Source organism: Tamandua tetradactyla, chromosome 19 (assembly GCF_023851605.1).
Source record: "Tamandua tetradactyla isolate mTamTet1 chromosome 19, mTamTet1.pri, whole genome shotgun sequence".
Lineage (NCBI taxonomy): Eukaryota > Metazoa > Chordata > Mammalia > Pilosa > Myrmecophagidae > Tamandua > Tamandua tetradactyla.
In genome coordinates, this window is record NC_135345.1 from 62,377,603 (window position 1) to 62,395,443 (window position 17,841).

Genomic DNA, 17,841 nt, shown 5'->3' on the forward strand with positions numbered 1-17,841 from the left:
TTTCTCACAAGACTCCATGTTCTTTGAGGCCAGAAACCACGTTTTTTTCGTCTTAGTATTTGCTTCTGAAAAGAATGTCTAATTTATAGCATTATCACAATAAATACCTGTGAATAACTATTAATAATTAATCAGAGATGCCTTTGCATGATACTAATGAATTATTTAACTTTAAAAGAAACTTTTTTTTTAGTTCTTAGTAGTTTTATCTCTGTCTTTCAGTATTATTTTTGCTTAGACAGAATTGTACAATGAACAGTTCAGGGTAATCTGTTTGGCATCAGACTTTCTGGCCCTACAACTTGCAGGCTGTGTGATCTTGGACAATATTCTGAATCTTCCCAAAACTTGGTTTTGTTATTACTAAAAGGCAGTTAATAAGAGTGATACCACCTGTTTAGATAAATCAGATGATCTATTTGAGGGGTTTAGTTTTGGAGACGGACTTATGTGCTCAATAAAAAGAATCTGTTATTCTTATTAATATTTTATTTATTATTATTATTAGTAGTAGTTGTTCCTACTTTTGTAGAAGTAATTATAGTATTTTTTTCATGTCTACACATAAAAATGTACCCCTCTCTTTTATTCCTCAAATGAAGGGTACTCAAAATCCATAAAAATAATTTAAAGAATCCTCTGGGAAGGGTCAGAAGGCTTTCTTATTAGTACAGAGATGAGCTATAAGGAATAGCCATTATGAAATTGGCTCTGTCTACTTTAAAGACATTCCTAGATATCTAAGAATGGAAATTCTGTGATGTTTGGATCTCTGATAAGGTCAGGATTTGGTATTCTTTTTTATGTTTGAAGTAAAACTTAACAGTATAATTCAGCAAAACTGGAAGTTAGATATGTATAATTAGCAGGGAGCATATTCAGCTTCCTTCATAGTATTATTGTGGCACCATCCAAAGGGGAGCATGACCTCAAATATCTCTTCTGTTGGGCTTTCTAAGGTACTAGATTCCTAATTGAACTGAGTTTCCCACATCATATAGCCAACCAAGAAGGAGAAAGTTCTGTGCTTAGATGTTCACAGTTAAAACAAGATACATTAAATGAATTAGTTTAGTTATTGGACCCTGCAAGCCATAATCTAAAGGAGACCTAGGTTTTAGTAGAAGGGAATAGATGTAAGACTTGTAGGTATGTTTACCCAGTAGGTACCAGGCACAGAAGTCACATGGGTAAACACATAAAGCAGATGTGTGCGTCTACTCTCATTTTTTCCCCACACATGATTTATTGGTACCTGGAAATCCCCTTTTCTAGGCTACACCAACTGGTGTCATTTCTCCATAACCATAATTTGTTTTTTCTCTCTATTCTCTTCATAGCCGATCTTTTCTTTACCTTAATTTACATAGATTTTAAAACTTCATTGCAAAACAAAAATTTTTGTTTGCAGTTTAAAGTTATTAGTATACACTCTATGTAAACGACATGCTTTGAGGTTCTTTGGCCCACGTAAAATTTGCTCCATGTGCTCATTGATGTTTTCAGTTCTTTTGAGAGACAAACATAAAACAAATTTTGTCTAACCATATCAGACTTGATTATGTCGCTGTGTTGTCAAAGAGCTGGTTTTGGTTTCTGTTTTCAGATCTTTGTATTTTAATAGAATTAGCTACAATCCTAGACATTTTAAAATTCTCTTCAGTCAAAGGACTGTTGCTGATAAAGTGCTGTTCTTTGCATGTGTGATTCCTTTAATTTTTGAAAAGTATTGACATTATTGTGATTAAGATGCATTATTCCCTTATAATATTCAGATCTCTTACAGACATCTACTGGTTAAAGTTGCAAATTCAGCTTTAATGCAATAACTGCATTTTCAAGAGAATTTTCTTTAAGGAAAAAGGTTTCATTTCAGTTTCATTAGGAAGGGAGCAATAGCCTCATACCAATGCTTAAGAATAAAGCAATTAAGAGAAAATGTGGTATTTATATGTGCAATAAAAGGAAACCCATAATTAATCTATGCAAGTCGAGCCTGATTATATTTCACATGGTGGAGTTCCAATTTAGTACATTCTTTAACCACACTCTTGTTCTATTTTATGGAATGCTAATATTTTCATTACTGGTCTCTTCCCGTCCTTTCTTTTCTATTATCTGGTTGCATACAATGGATAAACATAGTAACATGATGTAACTCTATAACTCTAAATTTTGTCTTAGTATATATGAGAAGAATATAGTTCTCCAAGTTTTGTCTTAATATATATGAGAAGAATACATATCTACCTATCCAGAGAAATACCATATTCTCTGGTAATTGAGAATGTTTGTATTTGTATGAATAATCTAGATTTTTGCTTTGCTTCACTAAATAATTGAAACAGCTAGCATGAATTTTGAGCATATATACTTGGAAAATTTATCATTTTTTTAATTCAGAGCAGTGGGTTTTATAAATCATGTTCCTTGAATACTTAATACTTCCATGTCCATATCCTAAGAATAAGGATACTCACTTAAGTCACCTGAAGTAGAGTTAACAAATTCAAGAAATTTAGCATTGATATAAATCTTACAATCTTCATTCCAGTTTTTTTATATGTCCCGATAATGTTCTCTTGTGCTTTTTTTCTTCCATTATATCCAGTGCAGGATTATATATTCCATTTAATTGCCATTTTCTCTTTCTTTTCTTTTTCTTTACTAAAGCAACAGCAGGTTTACTGAACAATCATGCATAAAAACACAGGATTCCCTTACAGCACCCTATTATTAACACCTTGCATTAGTGTGGAGTATTTGCTATGATTGATGATAGCACATTTTTATCTACTGTGTCTTAATATAACTATAACCTTAGACTGCAGACAGTCTTTTAACTAACACTACAATGATCTTTTAAAAATGTCTTTGCTTCTGTCATTTCCTAATGGCTACACAAACATTTTTCTAAAGGCCATACCACATAATTTCAGACTGTGCCACACAACGAATTTGTCTTAATTCCGGATTAATTTTTACTGGAGTTTCCTAGAATCTCACTTAAATTTCAGAATGTGAAGGTGCTAACAGAGGTCAAGGTCATGGAATTCAGAATTATTGATGTAATTAATGAGAAAATTACTTTTTGAAAATTGTTTCAGGAGGCTTATTTTCTGCCTTTCATTATCAGTTTTCTCCCAATAAATACAGCCATTAGTACTCAGTGTAATGAGAGATTTGAAGTTTTCAACTCTGCAATTGGACTTCTTGTGTTCAAATTCTGTATATTGTTCATATTTACTTTATTATGTACTTAATGTATTAGTTCATAAAATAAAGATGATGGTAGTACCAACCCAAGAAGATATTTATATTTATAAGGATTAAATGAAATTATATAAAGTGTTTGAAACAGTGTTTCCCTCATAGTAGGTATGATATATGCGTATATGTATATGTGTGTATGTATATGCATATTTATTTATTCGTGTATATACATAGACACACATAAACCCACATACCCTTATTTCTCTCCAACTGGAATGTAAATTTAAGCTCTGTGAGTGCTATTTTTTTTTCATTTTCTAGCAATGTAATTTAAAGAACTTTTTATATATATATATATATATGTAATTTATACAACACAAAATGTCCCCTTTACGCTGTGTACAATTCGGTAGTATTAATTACACTCACAGTATCGTGCTGTCATCACCCATATCCATTGCTCCAACTTTTTCATCACCTCAAACAGAAACTGTGTATTCACCAAACAATAACTGCCCTTCCTCTCCCCACCCCTGTCCCCTGATGACCATTCATTGTCTGTCTCTATGAAATTTGCTTCTTTTAGATATTTCATATAACTGAGATGAGACAATATTCTTTTTGTGTTTGGTTTATTTCATTCAATGAAATACTTTCAAGTTTTATCCCTAGGTTTTGGCATGTATCAATACTACATTCCTTTTTTACTGCTGAATGCTATTCCATGTTCTATATATAATACATTTTTTTATCCATTCATCTATTGCTTCCACATTTTGGCTATTGTGAATAATGCTGCTTTAAACATTGGTGTACAAATATTCATTTGAGTTTTTTCTACTTTAGGGGTATTTACCAAGCATTGGGATTTCTGGGCCATATAGTAATTCTGTGTTCAATTTTCTGAGGAAACACCAAAATTATTTCCACAGTGACTGCACCAATTTACAATACCATTGGCAATGTGTAAAGATCTCATTTCTCCTCAACCTTGTCAACAATTATTTATTCTATTTTTTTTAATAATGGCTATGCTAGTGAGTGTAAAGAAGTGGTATTTCATTGTGGTTTTGATCTGCATTTCCCAGCTAAGCAAGGATAAGTGCTTATTACCACTAGTTTATCTTTTTTGCAGAAATATCTGTTTTAAAATTTATTTATTTGCCTTCTTGTTATTGAGTTCTGAAATTTATTTATATATTCTGAATATTGAACCTTTATCAAATATATGAAAGCAATTATTTTCTCTATTCTATGTGAGTGCTATTTTTGTCTGTTCTGTTCACTACCAAATCCACAGTACCTAGAACAGTACTGAGAAAAAAAAAATATTTGATGAATGAATGAAGTTTCTTGACTATTTAAGTTTCCTGCCTCAGGATTGCCAAATCTACCTTGGATCTCCTTGTTTATTATATATTCCTGATTTTATTTTAATTGATGAATTCAACCTTAATTTTATCTTATTTTCCATTTTTGAAGCTTTGTCTACCTGTTTGTTTTATAAGGTTCGACCATAACATAGGTTAATTTAACTTTTAATTTTTTAATTAAATTAAATTAAATTAAATCTTTAATCTATACTGAGAGCCAAGATTTCAAATTTATTATACCTAGACTGAATTGTAATATTCCTAGTGCATTACTTTTCATAGCATTTTTGAATGATTTGTTCAAATGATTTATTCATTCCTACAAAATAATAAATTATGAGAAAATATTTATGGATTAATTTTCATCCATAATACCAAATTTGTATATCCTTCATGAGTTCTTTCCTTCTTACTAGTCACACTATACAAAAATATCCTTTTTAAAAATCCCTTTACATCAAGTTTACTTATTAGAAAAGAAATTTGGCCTTATTATGCATAGTGATAAAATAGTTTTATTTGATATGATATCTTTTCCTGCCCTTCCCTTTGTTTCCATTTCTTTTACCTTCACACCTCCCCCCACCCCCCCGCCACGTACACACCCTTTTCCTTTCCGCTCAGATGCCTCAGATCTGTCCTTCTTCTCCTTAGGAAACTGAGTGGCCATTTTTAAGCTTATTCTTTCCTCTAAGCTGCCTGCTGCCTCTTAAGTGCCATAAACTGATCTAATTGAGTGAAGCCCCGAAATGCTAAATAGCCAAACTGTAAATTGAAGAGAAAAGAAAAAAGACCTAAGAGGCAGCTACACAAACAAATTAAAAAACATATGATGGGTGCAGTTTTGTTCTTGGTCTCAGTATATATGAGGCAGATACAGACAGCTTCCAGTTGAAAGAATAAAAAGTTTTGTTCACTTATCCGCATTTTGAGTCCCTGTCAAGTGCTTGAATTTTTAGGGTGAAGGTATGCAAAGATGAAGAAGCCATGGTTCCTGTTCTCAAGCAGGTCACATTACAGTGTAGGAATCACAATAATAGAGGAATATACAAAGCTATGGTGTAATGCAGAAGTTGTCTGTTTTTTTCGGGGGTAGAGTGGGTCTGGTGATATCAGGAATTAGTGATACTTGGATGTCAGAATACATTTTCCAAATGGGAGACAAAATGTTCTAAAGGGGGATAATGTTTGTAGAGCGAGGCCTCTGATAATCTTACCAATGAATACTGAGAAATTGAGAATATTTTTTTGATTTGTATTAATAAAACCAATCCAAATACAATGTGAACATTCTTTTTTATCACATAGTTGTATATTCATCTTCATGATCATTACTTAGAACATTCAGAAAAGAAATAAAAAGAAAACAGAAAGAAAAATTCATACATCCCATACCCCTTACCCCTCCCATTCATTGATCACTAGCATTTCAATCTACTAAGTTTATTTTGACATTTGTTCCCCCTATTATTTATTTATTTTCAATCCATATGTTTTACTCATCTGTCCATAAGGTAGATAAAAGAAACATCAGACATAAGGTTTTCACAATCACACAGTCACATTGAGAAAGCAATATCATTATATAATCATCTTCAAGAAATATGGTTACTGGAACACAGCTCTACATTTTCAGGCAGTTCCCTCCAGCCTCTCCATTACGCCTAAACCAAAAAGGTGATATCTATTTAGTGCATAAGAATAACCTCCGGGATAACCTCTTGATTCTGTTTGGAATCTTTCAGCCATTGGCACTTTATTTTGTCTCATTTCTCTCTTCCCCATTTTGGTCAAGATTTTCTCAATCCCTTGGTGCTGAGTCCTTGCTCATTTTAGGATTTCTGTCGCACATTGCCAGGAAGGTCCACACTCCTGGGAGTCATGTCCCAGATAGAGAGGGGAGGGCAATGAGTTTGCTTGTCATGTTGGCTGAGAGAGAGAGGCCACATCTGAGCAACAAAAGAGGTTCTGTTGGGGGTGACTCTTAGGCCTAATTTTAATAGGCTTAGCCTATCCTTTGTGAGGACAAGTTTCATATGAACAAACCCCAAGATTGGGGGGATTCAGTCTATTGCTTTGGTTGTCCACACTGCTTGTGATAATATCAAGAATTCTCCACTTAGGGAAGTTGAATTTTCCCCCTTTCTTACCATTCCCCCAAGAGGACTTTGCAAATACTTTTTTATTCACTGTTGAAATCCTCCTGGGATTTATCGAGGCATCACTCTGGACAAACCTACAAAATCTCATGCCCTACTCAAGGTTCCATGTACTTATTGTGTTAAATTAAGCTGTTCACGTAAGTTATAATAGGAAATGCACTAGTCAAAATACAAATTTTGTACCAAATAAACATTTTTTGCTTTAGTCTCACACATAAGTTAGTTTTAAAATATTAATTACCTTCTGTTTTCAACACCCTGCATTATTGACATTCCTTTGTTCTTCCTCATGCAAAACATGTTTTAATTTGTACATTTAGTCACTATCATTATACACTCTAGGCATTCCTAGATAATACCATCTCAGTCTTTATTATATATCTTTCCTTCTGTTTTCATCTGTGACCCCAGGCTTCCTCCCTCTATCATTCTCACATTCAGCTTCATTCAGCATTCTAACATTATTGTATTGCAGTTAGGTAGTATTGTGCTGTCCATTTCTGAATTTTTACAATCAGTCCGGTTGCATAATCTGTATCCCTTCTGTTCCAATTACCCAATATCTACCCTATTTCTATCTCCTGATGACCTCTGTTCTTAACTGAAATTATCCAACTTCATTCATTAATGTTAGCTCAAGATATTGAGAATATTTGTAAGATGTGATATTTCAAAAACCAGGGGGAAAAGTACCTCTGTTAAGAGCCAATAAATACTGAAAAAAAACCTGCTTGATTTGTTGGTTGTACAGGAAAATTTTAGCACTTCATTAAAACATTGTTTTTAGTTGTTTGTCAAAGAGGTTAAGTTTGCCATTTAAATATGGACTTGTATTACTTACATGGTAAAAAGCCTCACTAATTGCCCAAATATGGTTGGGCAATCACTAGAAAAATTGCAATAAGCTTCACTGCTTTAATGTTTTTAAATCACCCCACAAATGCAATGCTTCTATTAATGAATAATTTTCCACCAAATTCTGTTTTTGTATTATGTTGTAATGTACCTGATTGTAAGTCACTGGTTATTCTGTGAAATAGAATTCAATTTTAGTTTTATGCTATTTTATGCTGTTTACCTTCAATTTTAGTTTTATGCTATATTATGCTGTTTACCTTCTACCCATATCTAATTCTTTATCCATTTTGGGACAAGATAATAGAACAGATATTGGCTTTTGTCATTTTGTTGGTAGATATATGGTTACTTAACTTTCCCCTAATAGCATATACTATTAGTAGCATAATAAATACTAAATGTCATAATAAAATTAACACAACTAATAATTGTATAATGCTCTTAAATTGACTCATGATAAAATGCATATATTTATATGACTAGTTATAGAACCATTAGGAAATTTTGATATCCTTAAGAAAATACTTTGAAGGACAATCCTATTTTAATTGTACATCATGTGGCATGCTGATTATAAGCTTAATAATACAAACATTGGAAATATATTATGGCATTTTAATAAAATAGGAGAAGTACCATATAAGTAAGTTCTTAATTTTTTGTTCCTTCCTTTCTAGTTATTTATATCTGAATTTGCTTAGATTATTGTAATCACAGTCTCTGTGTGTAATATGTGCAAATACCTAGACAATTGCATATATATGGGTATGTATGTATGTGTGATATGTAGCCAGATGTACTGAGATTCCGCTCCATTTTTTGTCACAGCTGTCATCTAATGATCAAAGTCCTTAGACCCTCACACCATCTTAAGTAGAAGTGGCCTGCTGAACAAAATCAGAACATTTCTTGGAAGTCTCAGAATTTATTCTTAAAAACTCATGTGCTATTTAAATTAGGAAAAATTTAATTCCATACTTAAATTCATTGACTTTCAGAGCAAACCTTATGGTCAATTAGACAGTGCAGGAAGAAATGTTACTCTATTTTGAATTCCCTTTTGGTTTTGCTGAGGCACCCCAAGGATTGTGGGAAAATATATATATTGGAAAACTGAAATACATAAACCTCCTCATAGTTGCATGACTACAAACAAAATATTTTCTCAACGTTTAATTGAATCTTCTCTTTTTATTTATAGAAATGGTTAATCCAGTAAGTTGGTGGGAAAAAACATGGATTTTTAGTGACTGAGGAGCAAATTAAGGTAAGTAATAGATTACTGTTGACAATCTTATTTGTCAGTAATTTCATAATATATTCAATATTATTTTTATGTACATTATTGTATACTTTCATGAGTTTTTATCATATTGAAAATTTAGCATACTGTTTAATGGGTTACTAAAATAGAATTTACAATACCGTTGGAAAATACATCTTTTTTGTATTTTCCAAAAAGGTATAAATATGGAGATAATATAGTTCAAAATATTTGTGTTTGTGAGGAAATCTACCCCAGCTGCATTGAAAACAAATGGGCCAAATATATGTTTAGATTAGCTTTCTATCTCTCTGGAAAGGCAGGTATAATATATTATTTTCTCAACAGTTTAATATGGAATAATCATACTGAATTACTTTTTCATTTGGTGCACATACACCAACGCAGAATATTAAAGTCGTTTTTGTTTAATTTACTCCATTTGCTCTCACTTACGTACCCATGATGGTATACATGAATATTGAGAAAAAAACAGTCATTTTATAGCAACAAGATGTTTAATATAAAGTGAATTATTTTCCAAAGTAATGTTTCTATTACCACAAGTTTATTTTTACAATATAACATAAAAGACTTCACAGTATAACCTTAGGCCAGTACACATCTTCCTCTGCAAAACATTGAAAGCAAAAGAAGCCTTTATTGTGAGTAGTCAACAGTAAAATTGGAATGTCTTCTTGAAGTTACTGAAGTTAATTTCTATAAAGCGACTTTGTACTGTGTGGAATGTAAGTTATTCCACATGTATAGGTCTAAAAATAGAAATGTCAACTTTCTTATTACTGTTCTGCATATTAAAATATTTTTCATTTAATTTTGTATTGTTGATATCAATGGTATGTGTTTTAAATGACTATTGGCTATTTTTCTCTTTGTTTTAAGAGTATTATCTGACTTAAGACTATGAAAACATTGCACTTGCCTTTGTAGGCTCTAAGTCTTCCAATTGATATTCCTTCTTTCAAATATTATTGTTTTAATTTCTTTGTAACTGCTTTCTTCCCCACATTCATATATATATATATGCAGACAAATTAATATCATTCCCATTTTCCAGAACAGATATGATACATCTTTTTCCTTTGTATTTATTATGTTATTTATTCAATACATTGAAATTTTGCATATATTCTCCTACTGATTTGAATGTAAAATGTATTATTCGGTACTTAATATTACTGAAGTAAAGAAATTAATATATAAAATTAGGCTCACTTAAACTTTTTCTTTAAAAATTCATCCAAACAAGACATAGAAACAGATGTGCTTGCCCTGAAGATGTTAAAATCTGGTGGGAAAGATGAAGTGCTATAGAAATTATTATACACATTTTTTAAAGTCATTTACAAATTGCTAAGGAAATAGAGAGCATTTCATTTTTGCCAGAGGCTCCTGAAACCTTCGCAGAAATTTTGAAATTCACTGGAGGTTGTTGTGGCAGAGAGGATGATGTCATTCATTCCAGGCAAACGGAATAGCTTGTGCAAGGGTATATAAAAGAGCAAGCTATAGACATTGAATGATTGATATTTCTAGTGCAGCTGCAAGATTAAATATGTGGTGAGACAGTGTCAGGAGATGACTGGAAAAGTGGGTTTTGGATGGCCCATGATATATCATGCTTGCCATACTTAGCTTAATTCTCTAGCTAGATGTCTCCAGGGCGCTTAAGGTATCCGTGGAGTTCTGGGAATAAATTCCAGGACCTTTCTTGGTATTGACATTCTTTAATAAATATAAGAGGTCATTAAGACAGTAGTATTTATGGTAATAACTAATTCAGATCCCTGGATATAAGGATTCTAGAGAATCACAGAGTTTTACAGTGCCAACTAGTTGGCAGTATTTGTTTATTTTTAAATTGACCATAAAATTCACCCTTTTAAAGTAAGCAATTCAATGATTTTTAGCCTGTTCATAAAGTTGTACAACTATCACCACTCTCTAATTCCAGAACACACTCATTAGCAGTTACTCCTCATTACCCCCTCCTTTCAGTTTCTGGCAATCACTAATCTACTTTCTGGTTCTATGGGTGCCATATAAATGTGACTGTATATGTGTCCCACATGTGGCCTTTCAGTTAGCATAAAGTTTTCAAGTTTCATCCCCAGGTTAAGCATGAATCAGTACTTCATTTCTTTTTATGGTTGAATAATATTCCAATGTGGATATACCAGATTTAGTTTATCCATTCATCTGTTGATGAGCATTTGGATCATTTCCAATTTTTGACTATTATGAATAATGCTGCTAGGAACACTTGTGCACAAGTTTTTGTGGGGACATATGTTTTCATTTCTGTTGGACCTGTTCCTAGCAGTGGAATTGCTGGAGCATGTGATAACCCCATTGTTAACCTTTTAAGGACTGGACAAGCTGTTTTCCAAAGTGGTTGCAGTATTTTACATTTTCCCAGAAATGTGTAAGGATTTCAATTGTTCCACATTTTTGCCATTGCTTTGTATTATCTGTCCTGTTTATTATAGTGATAATAGTGAGTGTGAAGTATCTTGTTGGGCTTTTGATGGTAGTATTTATTATTTAGAGCCTTTTACTGTACTGGTGCTACATGTGTCTAAGTGCATTTATGGAATTTTTGTCAAATTTTGACAAATTGACCCTCATGCTTAGATAGTTGCCTTTAAGTAGTCCTACATAGGCACTGTAAATGAAAGGCTATTTGATTAACAAATGCATCAAGTATACAACACAAAAATGGCACGACTTTTTTCCTTCTCTGTCAGCTTCAATATATGATAAAAACCTTGATAATCTATTCAGATTTATTGGGGAGCCAGCTAAATCCTTAGGACAATAAAGAAACTGTGAAATATGGATTTGCCTCATATCAGAAGTGATTAAACTTCTCTTAAGAGAATCCTGAGTATAGTTTCTTGACATCTAAGCTAATGATAGAACACAGCATCGTGAATGTAAGACTTTAATAACTCAGCATCTGAAAATAAATGCAACTTCTCCATTTTTTTTCAGCAATGTTTAAAGCCATACTCAACTTAGTAATGTGCAAATTTTCATTAAACTCTATGATAAATGTTTAGAAGCCTTATTTGAGGTTTTCCTCAGTAAAGGGGAAAGTCTAATGGAGAAACTGTAATTCCCTTTGTTATAGTAAAAATGGCTGAAATCATATGTGATAAAAAGTGTTTATAAGATAAATACAATTTCTTGAACCTCAAAAGTAAATATGTACTAGAGAATATACATTTTCATCAGTGAATGATATCTTTGAATATAGAACCATTGAAACCATAAAGTCTCAAGCCAAAATTTTCATAAAAATAAAGCCTGTCTAGTATCATCACTCTCCCAAAAGATACTAATACAGCCGTCTTTCGTGTTTTGGTTGATGGCTCCATTCTTTCAATTCCTTAGGTATAACTTCTCGGAGTAACCCTTGGATCCTCCTACTTACACATCACCCACTTATCCTGTTCCATCACTTTGAGCACTTCTGCTACTATCTTGTTCCAAATCACAATCCGCCTTTGCCTAGATACTTGCAGTAGTCCTGAAACCGTTTTCTTTGTTTCTGTTCTTGCTCCTCTGTTTTTGCTGTACAGCAACCAGGGAGACCTGTGCCCTTTTCCATGTCCTCTGCATTCCAGCTGCCCTGGCTTACTGCCATCCGCCGAACGCCCCAGGCCACTTCTAACATGGAGCTTTTCCTCCGGTTGCTTCCACTACCAATCACACTCTCTCTAGTAATTCACGTGGCTTATTTCCTAGACTTCAGAAATCATCTGCTCACTGTGGTCTTCCGTGGGCATCCTATTTAAAATGGAAACTGCTTGGGGACATTCTCTTTCCTCCTCTCCTGCTTTATTTTTCTCCAGAACCCGTATCACCACATTACATGTGTTTCATTTGTTGGCCTCTTCCCATTTAGGTAATATGTTCTAAATATTTCTTCTTTAAAGCAACCTTTTAATTTTGAATTTTAAATATGTTTTGTGTTGCGACAGTGGCCTTGCTCCTGAATTTTTATATTAGAAATATAATTCTGGAAGCGGTGTGGCTGACTGAGTGGTTAGAGGAAGGTAGACCTTCTCCGAAATATGTACAATAACTCAGATGAGCTCTAATGAAGATCTGGTTTACGTCAACGATAGTGTGGACTGGGTAATAGTTCTACATTTTAAGAGTATTGAGAAGGGAAAATTTACAGTTTTCTTACAGGCTGATTGTACTTGAGTAATGAGAAGAAAATTGAAGTCAGGTATGAATATCAGATTTCAAACTGGCAACTCGCTGGATGGTGTTGCCATTTCCTCAGCTATGCTGGGAGCACGTTTTCTCTTTCGTCGTTCATTGTTTTTACAGAAATGAGTTTCCAGGGATGGATGTGAATTTTCAACTCTAGGTAAGAGTGAGCTGTGTAAATGTGAACCCTGAGCTAGAGATCACTAATTATTTCTTCATTCATTTGTTTTTTGAATTTTTTTTAAATTTTGGTTTGTTTTGAAATTACATTTTCCAATTAATTTCCAAACCACAGTTAGAAGGTGCAGGATGTAAAACTGGCCCTGTGCAGAGGAAAACATGTTAATTATTCAGGCAGTCATTCCTGCTCATTCCTTTCTTGGAGATACAGTGACTGTCAGAATCTGTCAGCTGCTTGCTTAGTGCCCTTCGGAACTTACATGCATAAATGGTGACCTTTGGAGATCTGCATGAAGGTAAATCTGGCATTCGAATGATAGCCGCCATTCAGTTAAGCAAAGGAAAAGGTATCAGCTACTACTTATACCTCAGAATAGATCGTGGAGCTGTGAAAAAGAAATGGAGTATGTCACATACAGTAATGTAATACTTTCACTATAGAATAAAAATAAAGCCTATTTTAGCAGTCTTTTATAGCAACATATAACCAATTATAACCAATTAGCAATTATGCCTGGGTCAATATTTTTGGTGAATATAGCTTTTCTCACTAAACATTTCTTTAAAAATTCTTAAAATTTAGTAATCTAAAAAGATATTTATTAGAATTTTTTGTATTATAAAATTAATGCATACTCATAAAAATTAATAAAATATTGCAAAGAATGAAACAGAAACATAATATTATCTATAATTCCACATTCAGAGGCAACAGTGGTTAGCATTTTAGTATAAATTGTTAGTTATTTTTTATAACTAAAGAAATATACATAAAATTAATGGCCTTATATGGGCGAAACTACATTTTTACTAGCATCGTACTTTGTCATCATTTTAAAGCCCTAAAATGTTCTTTTACCACATAATTTTGAAAACTTTCAAAGCATAGAAATGTTAACACATATCAATATAATACTGGTAAAATCCTTTTTAATAATGTCTACTATTTTATATTTGGGTTTTCAGTATTTTACTTTCTATTTATGCTGCTGAAATAAACATATTTATATAAATCTTTGGGCATGTAAAATAGTCTTTCCTCGGGATAACTTTTTAACACTGGGATTACTGGGTCATATATATATATAATATATATATGGGTTATATATATATATACTGGGTTTTATATATATATATAAACTCTTTTTAAAGCTTTTGATACATATTCTTAAAATTTATTTCCAGGAAGTTGGTACCAGATTTCACTTCCACAAGTTCTTATTTTACTTATATTTTTACCTTTATAGCTAGAGTCAGTTAAAGTGTTATGTTTTAAATGTATAATATAAGCTTTCTTTTTTGATATGTTATAGTAACATATAAAGTAGAAAAAAATCACTTTTAAGAAAAATTCAATCTCTCCTTGATACTGTTATAAAATTCAATTCCTATACAATGTAACATATCACTTACAACTTACCTATTCTGTCAACTGAAACGTAAGATTTTCATATTTCAGGACAATCCTAGGTATACAAAAAGAAAGTAAAAAATCATAAAATCAGAAATAAAAACTTGGAACATTTGAAACAATTATTCATAAATGGTTTATAATAAGGACTATCAGAAAAAGCAAATTTCATTCTTCATCTTTTTTACAGAATATTTCTGCCTGTTTTAGCCATCCATGCCTTTCCTATTTGGGCAATCAATGCAATAACCACCGCAATTTTTGGAATATAATTAGCCTCCGCTTTGGTGTTTTTCATCTTGATATCTGAGCATGTCCTTTGACTAGGTACTTTAAAAGTAGAACAAAACGGGGCGAGTCATGGTGGCCCAGTGGTAGAGTTCTCACATGCCACGCCAGAGACGGAGACCCGGGTTCGGTTCGATGCGATTGGATTCCCAGTGTCTGCCCATGTTAAAAAACAAACAAACAAACAAACAAACAAAAAAAAAAAACCTACTGGTTAAGAATACATAAATACCATGTATGGGAATGGGACAATATACCAATATACTGCCTAGTGTTTATATAATAGTTAGATCAATCTAAACCTTAAGTTAGATTGATGTAAGGAATGTATAGCAGTCCAAACTTATAGGATGATCATGATCTTAGTGTCCTATTATTTTTTATTTCTACCAGTAAACCCAGAACTAGAACTGGCCCAGTCAGAATCCGTCTTGAGTCTTTCCCTTGAGCAGGACTCATTTATCCCAACTGTCCATCTTAACCTCTATGCATAGATTGCAAAATAATATGAAGGTTCAAAAAAGAGTGCTTATGTTTGCCTGAATGGGGAATGTTCTCTTGAATACAATGAGGTATGCCATGAGCTATACGTATTTATGGATTGGTATTTTGGGCCATGGCTAAAAATAGTTCACTATTGGTATTGATGTTTTTGTGTGGGGAAAGTCTATTTGTTCATGATTTTTTTAAAAATTGAGGCTAATGTACCTGAATTTAAATTTGCTAATTGACTTGAGTTTCAATAAATGTATACACCCATGTAACCTCAACCATTGTCGGTCTGTATGTCTCTATGCTTGCAGATACTTTTGTGCATGTGTTTGCTGGTGTACATTTCTGTGAAGTTTAAGACCTGTATCAACTTGTATAACTGTCACCACAATTAGGGTACAGAACAGTTTCATCACCATAGAAATTCCCTCATGCCACCCCTTTATAGTCACACCCTCTCTCCACTTGTAAACCATGGCAACCACGCATTTGTTTTCTGTTCTTTTATTTTTTTCTTTTTAGAATGTCCTATAAATGAGTTCTACAGTACGTAATAGCCTTTTAAAAATTATTATTATTATTATTTTACATGGGCAGCTACTGGGAATAGAACTCGGGTCTCTGGCACTTAACGGCCTTTTGAGATGGAGTTTTGTTCATCCAGTATAATGCCATTGAGATTTACCCATGTCATTTATCAAAAAAATCATTCTTTTTTTTAAATTGGTAAGCAGTAGTCCATTGTCTAGATGTGTCACAGTTTGTCCGTTCACCTTTTGAAGAATATTTGCATTGTTTCTAAGGTTTTTTCATGAATGTTGGTTTTCATTACTTAAGCATAAATGCCGAAAAGTAAGATAGCTGGGCCATACATAAATATATGTAGATTGATTTTTATAATTTCTATTCCTGCTCCCAGTTTTTGCCACTTCCTTATTTCTTTTCTATTTAAGCTGCCATTGTTGTTATATAAATTGGTGCTGTGGTCTTCCTCAAGTGCTGAGTTAATATTAATTTTTAATTCTGAACTGACTATGGTGAGACTTATCTCTCAGTTTAGGTAGGAAAATTACATGATCCAAGTGGAAAATTTTGCTTTTATGAGTTTTCTTCCATGATGTTTTGTACTTTTCTTCATGGATGTGTCTTGATTTTTTCTAGTTATTGATGCCACAATAACTAACCCCAGGGGTATGCCTAAATTGTTTTCTGCTCTGGTTGTGTTATTTAGCTGTTGTTTTTTTCTTTGTTTGTTTATTTGTTTTATTTCTAACTAAATCTCATGTGCTTTTTGCATAGAAAAGACCCTCATCAAGAAAATGTTTTCAGTATTTGCTAACAAATTTTGTCATCTAGTATCCCAGACTCAGCAGATCAAAATCACCTAATTATAAGAGAATAGCAATTTTACAAATCAAATATAAAGCTGACAATAGATATTGATATAGAGACAAATGATCGTTCAAAGTTGTCATAAAAAATTTAGCAAATAGAGCATACTGGATCTATTTTATATCAGAGCACATATTTCCTCTGAGAGTTCTAAGAGTATGTGTTGTACACATTCACAAATGTGCTTACTTTTAGGAAGAACTGTGAATCAAGTTACCTTCATTCTAGGTCTGGCCTTGCTGTTAACCTGTGAAACTCAGGGCACACCGTACAATCTCCCCGGGTTGTAGTATTCTCATTTGTCCAATTAGTGAGGATAGGACTACACTATCTATAGAGGACCTTCTTGCTCTAAAAAAATATGATGCTGCAATTCTGTGATGATCTTGGTTCATTAAGAAGTAAATTAGCTTGCATGGTGTGTGTTTAATATAGTCTGTCAGAAGGCATGACTGAATAAAATACACTTTACATTAAACATAGTTATAATTTTTAAAATATGGCTTTGGTGTTAGAAAAAATTGCACTAAGTATTTCAGAAAACTTGCATACATGTAATTATTAATTTTCCTAGTGTTTTTCAAAAGTTTAGTAATTTAAAAAATTCTAGATGTTTATTCTATCTTAAATACAGGGGTAAATGCAATTATATTCTCTTTTTTTTGTGTGTGTGTTGTAGGATCTTCCTGTGCATTACATTTATCTATTTTTTCCAGTATTTCCAATCTCAACAACAACTTTTAATTAGTGATAATATCTTTTATTAACTATGAAACATGAATTTCATATTAAATTCTCCTTTTTTCTCCAAGCAAATATTCATTTCTCTATACAACTACTGGCTTACATATTTACAGGAAGAGACTGATTGATAATATCTCTTTTGGTGGCAGTTGGTATAACTTTCAAATGCTAAGGAATGTCATCTTAGAGAGGAATAAAGGATAAAACATTAATTTTAAG

At 32.6% G+C, this 17,841-nt stretch overlaps 1 protein-coding gene across 15 annotated transcripts in view; it reads left to right on the forward strand.

Annotated features, from left to right (window-relative positions):
• ADGRL3 (adhesion G protein-coupled receptor L3) overlaps positions 1-17,841 on the forward strand; it is an 841,123-nt gene that overhangs the window by 172,262 nt on the left and 651,020 nt on the right. For all 15 annotated transcript variants that reach the window (XM_077136976.1, XM_077136982.1, XM_077136975.1 and 12 more), the window contains one exon: positions 8,808-8,873. The gene's annotated coding sequence lies outside the window, so the exon portion shown is untranslated. The remainder of the gene's footprint in view (positions 1-8,807; positions 8,874-17,841) is intronic.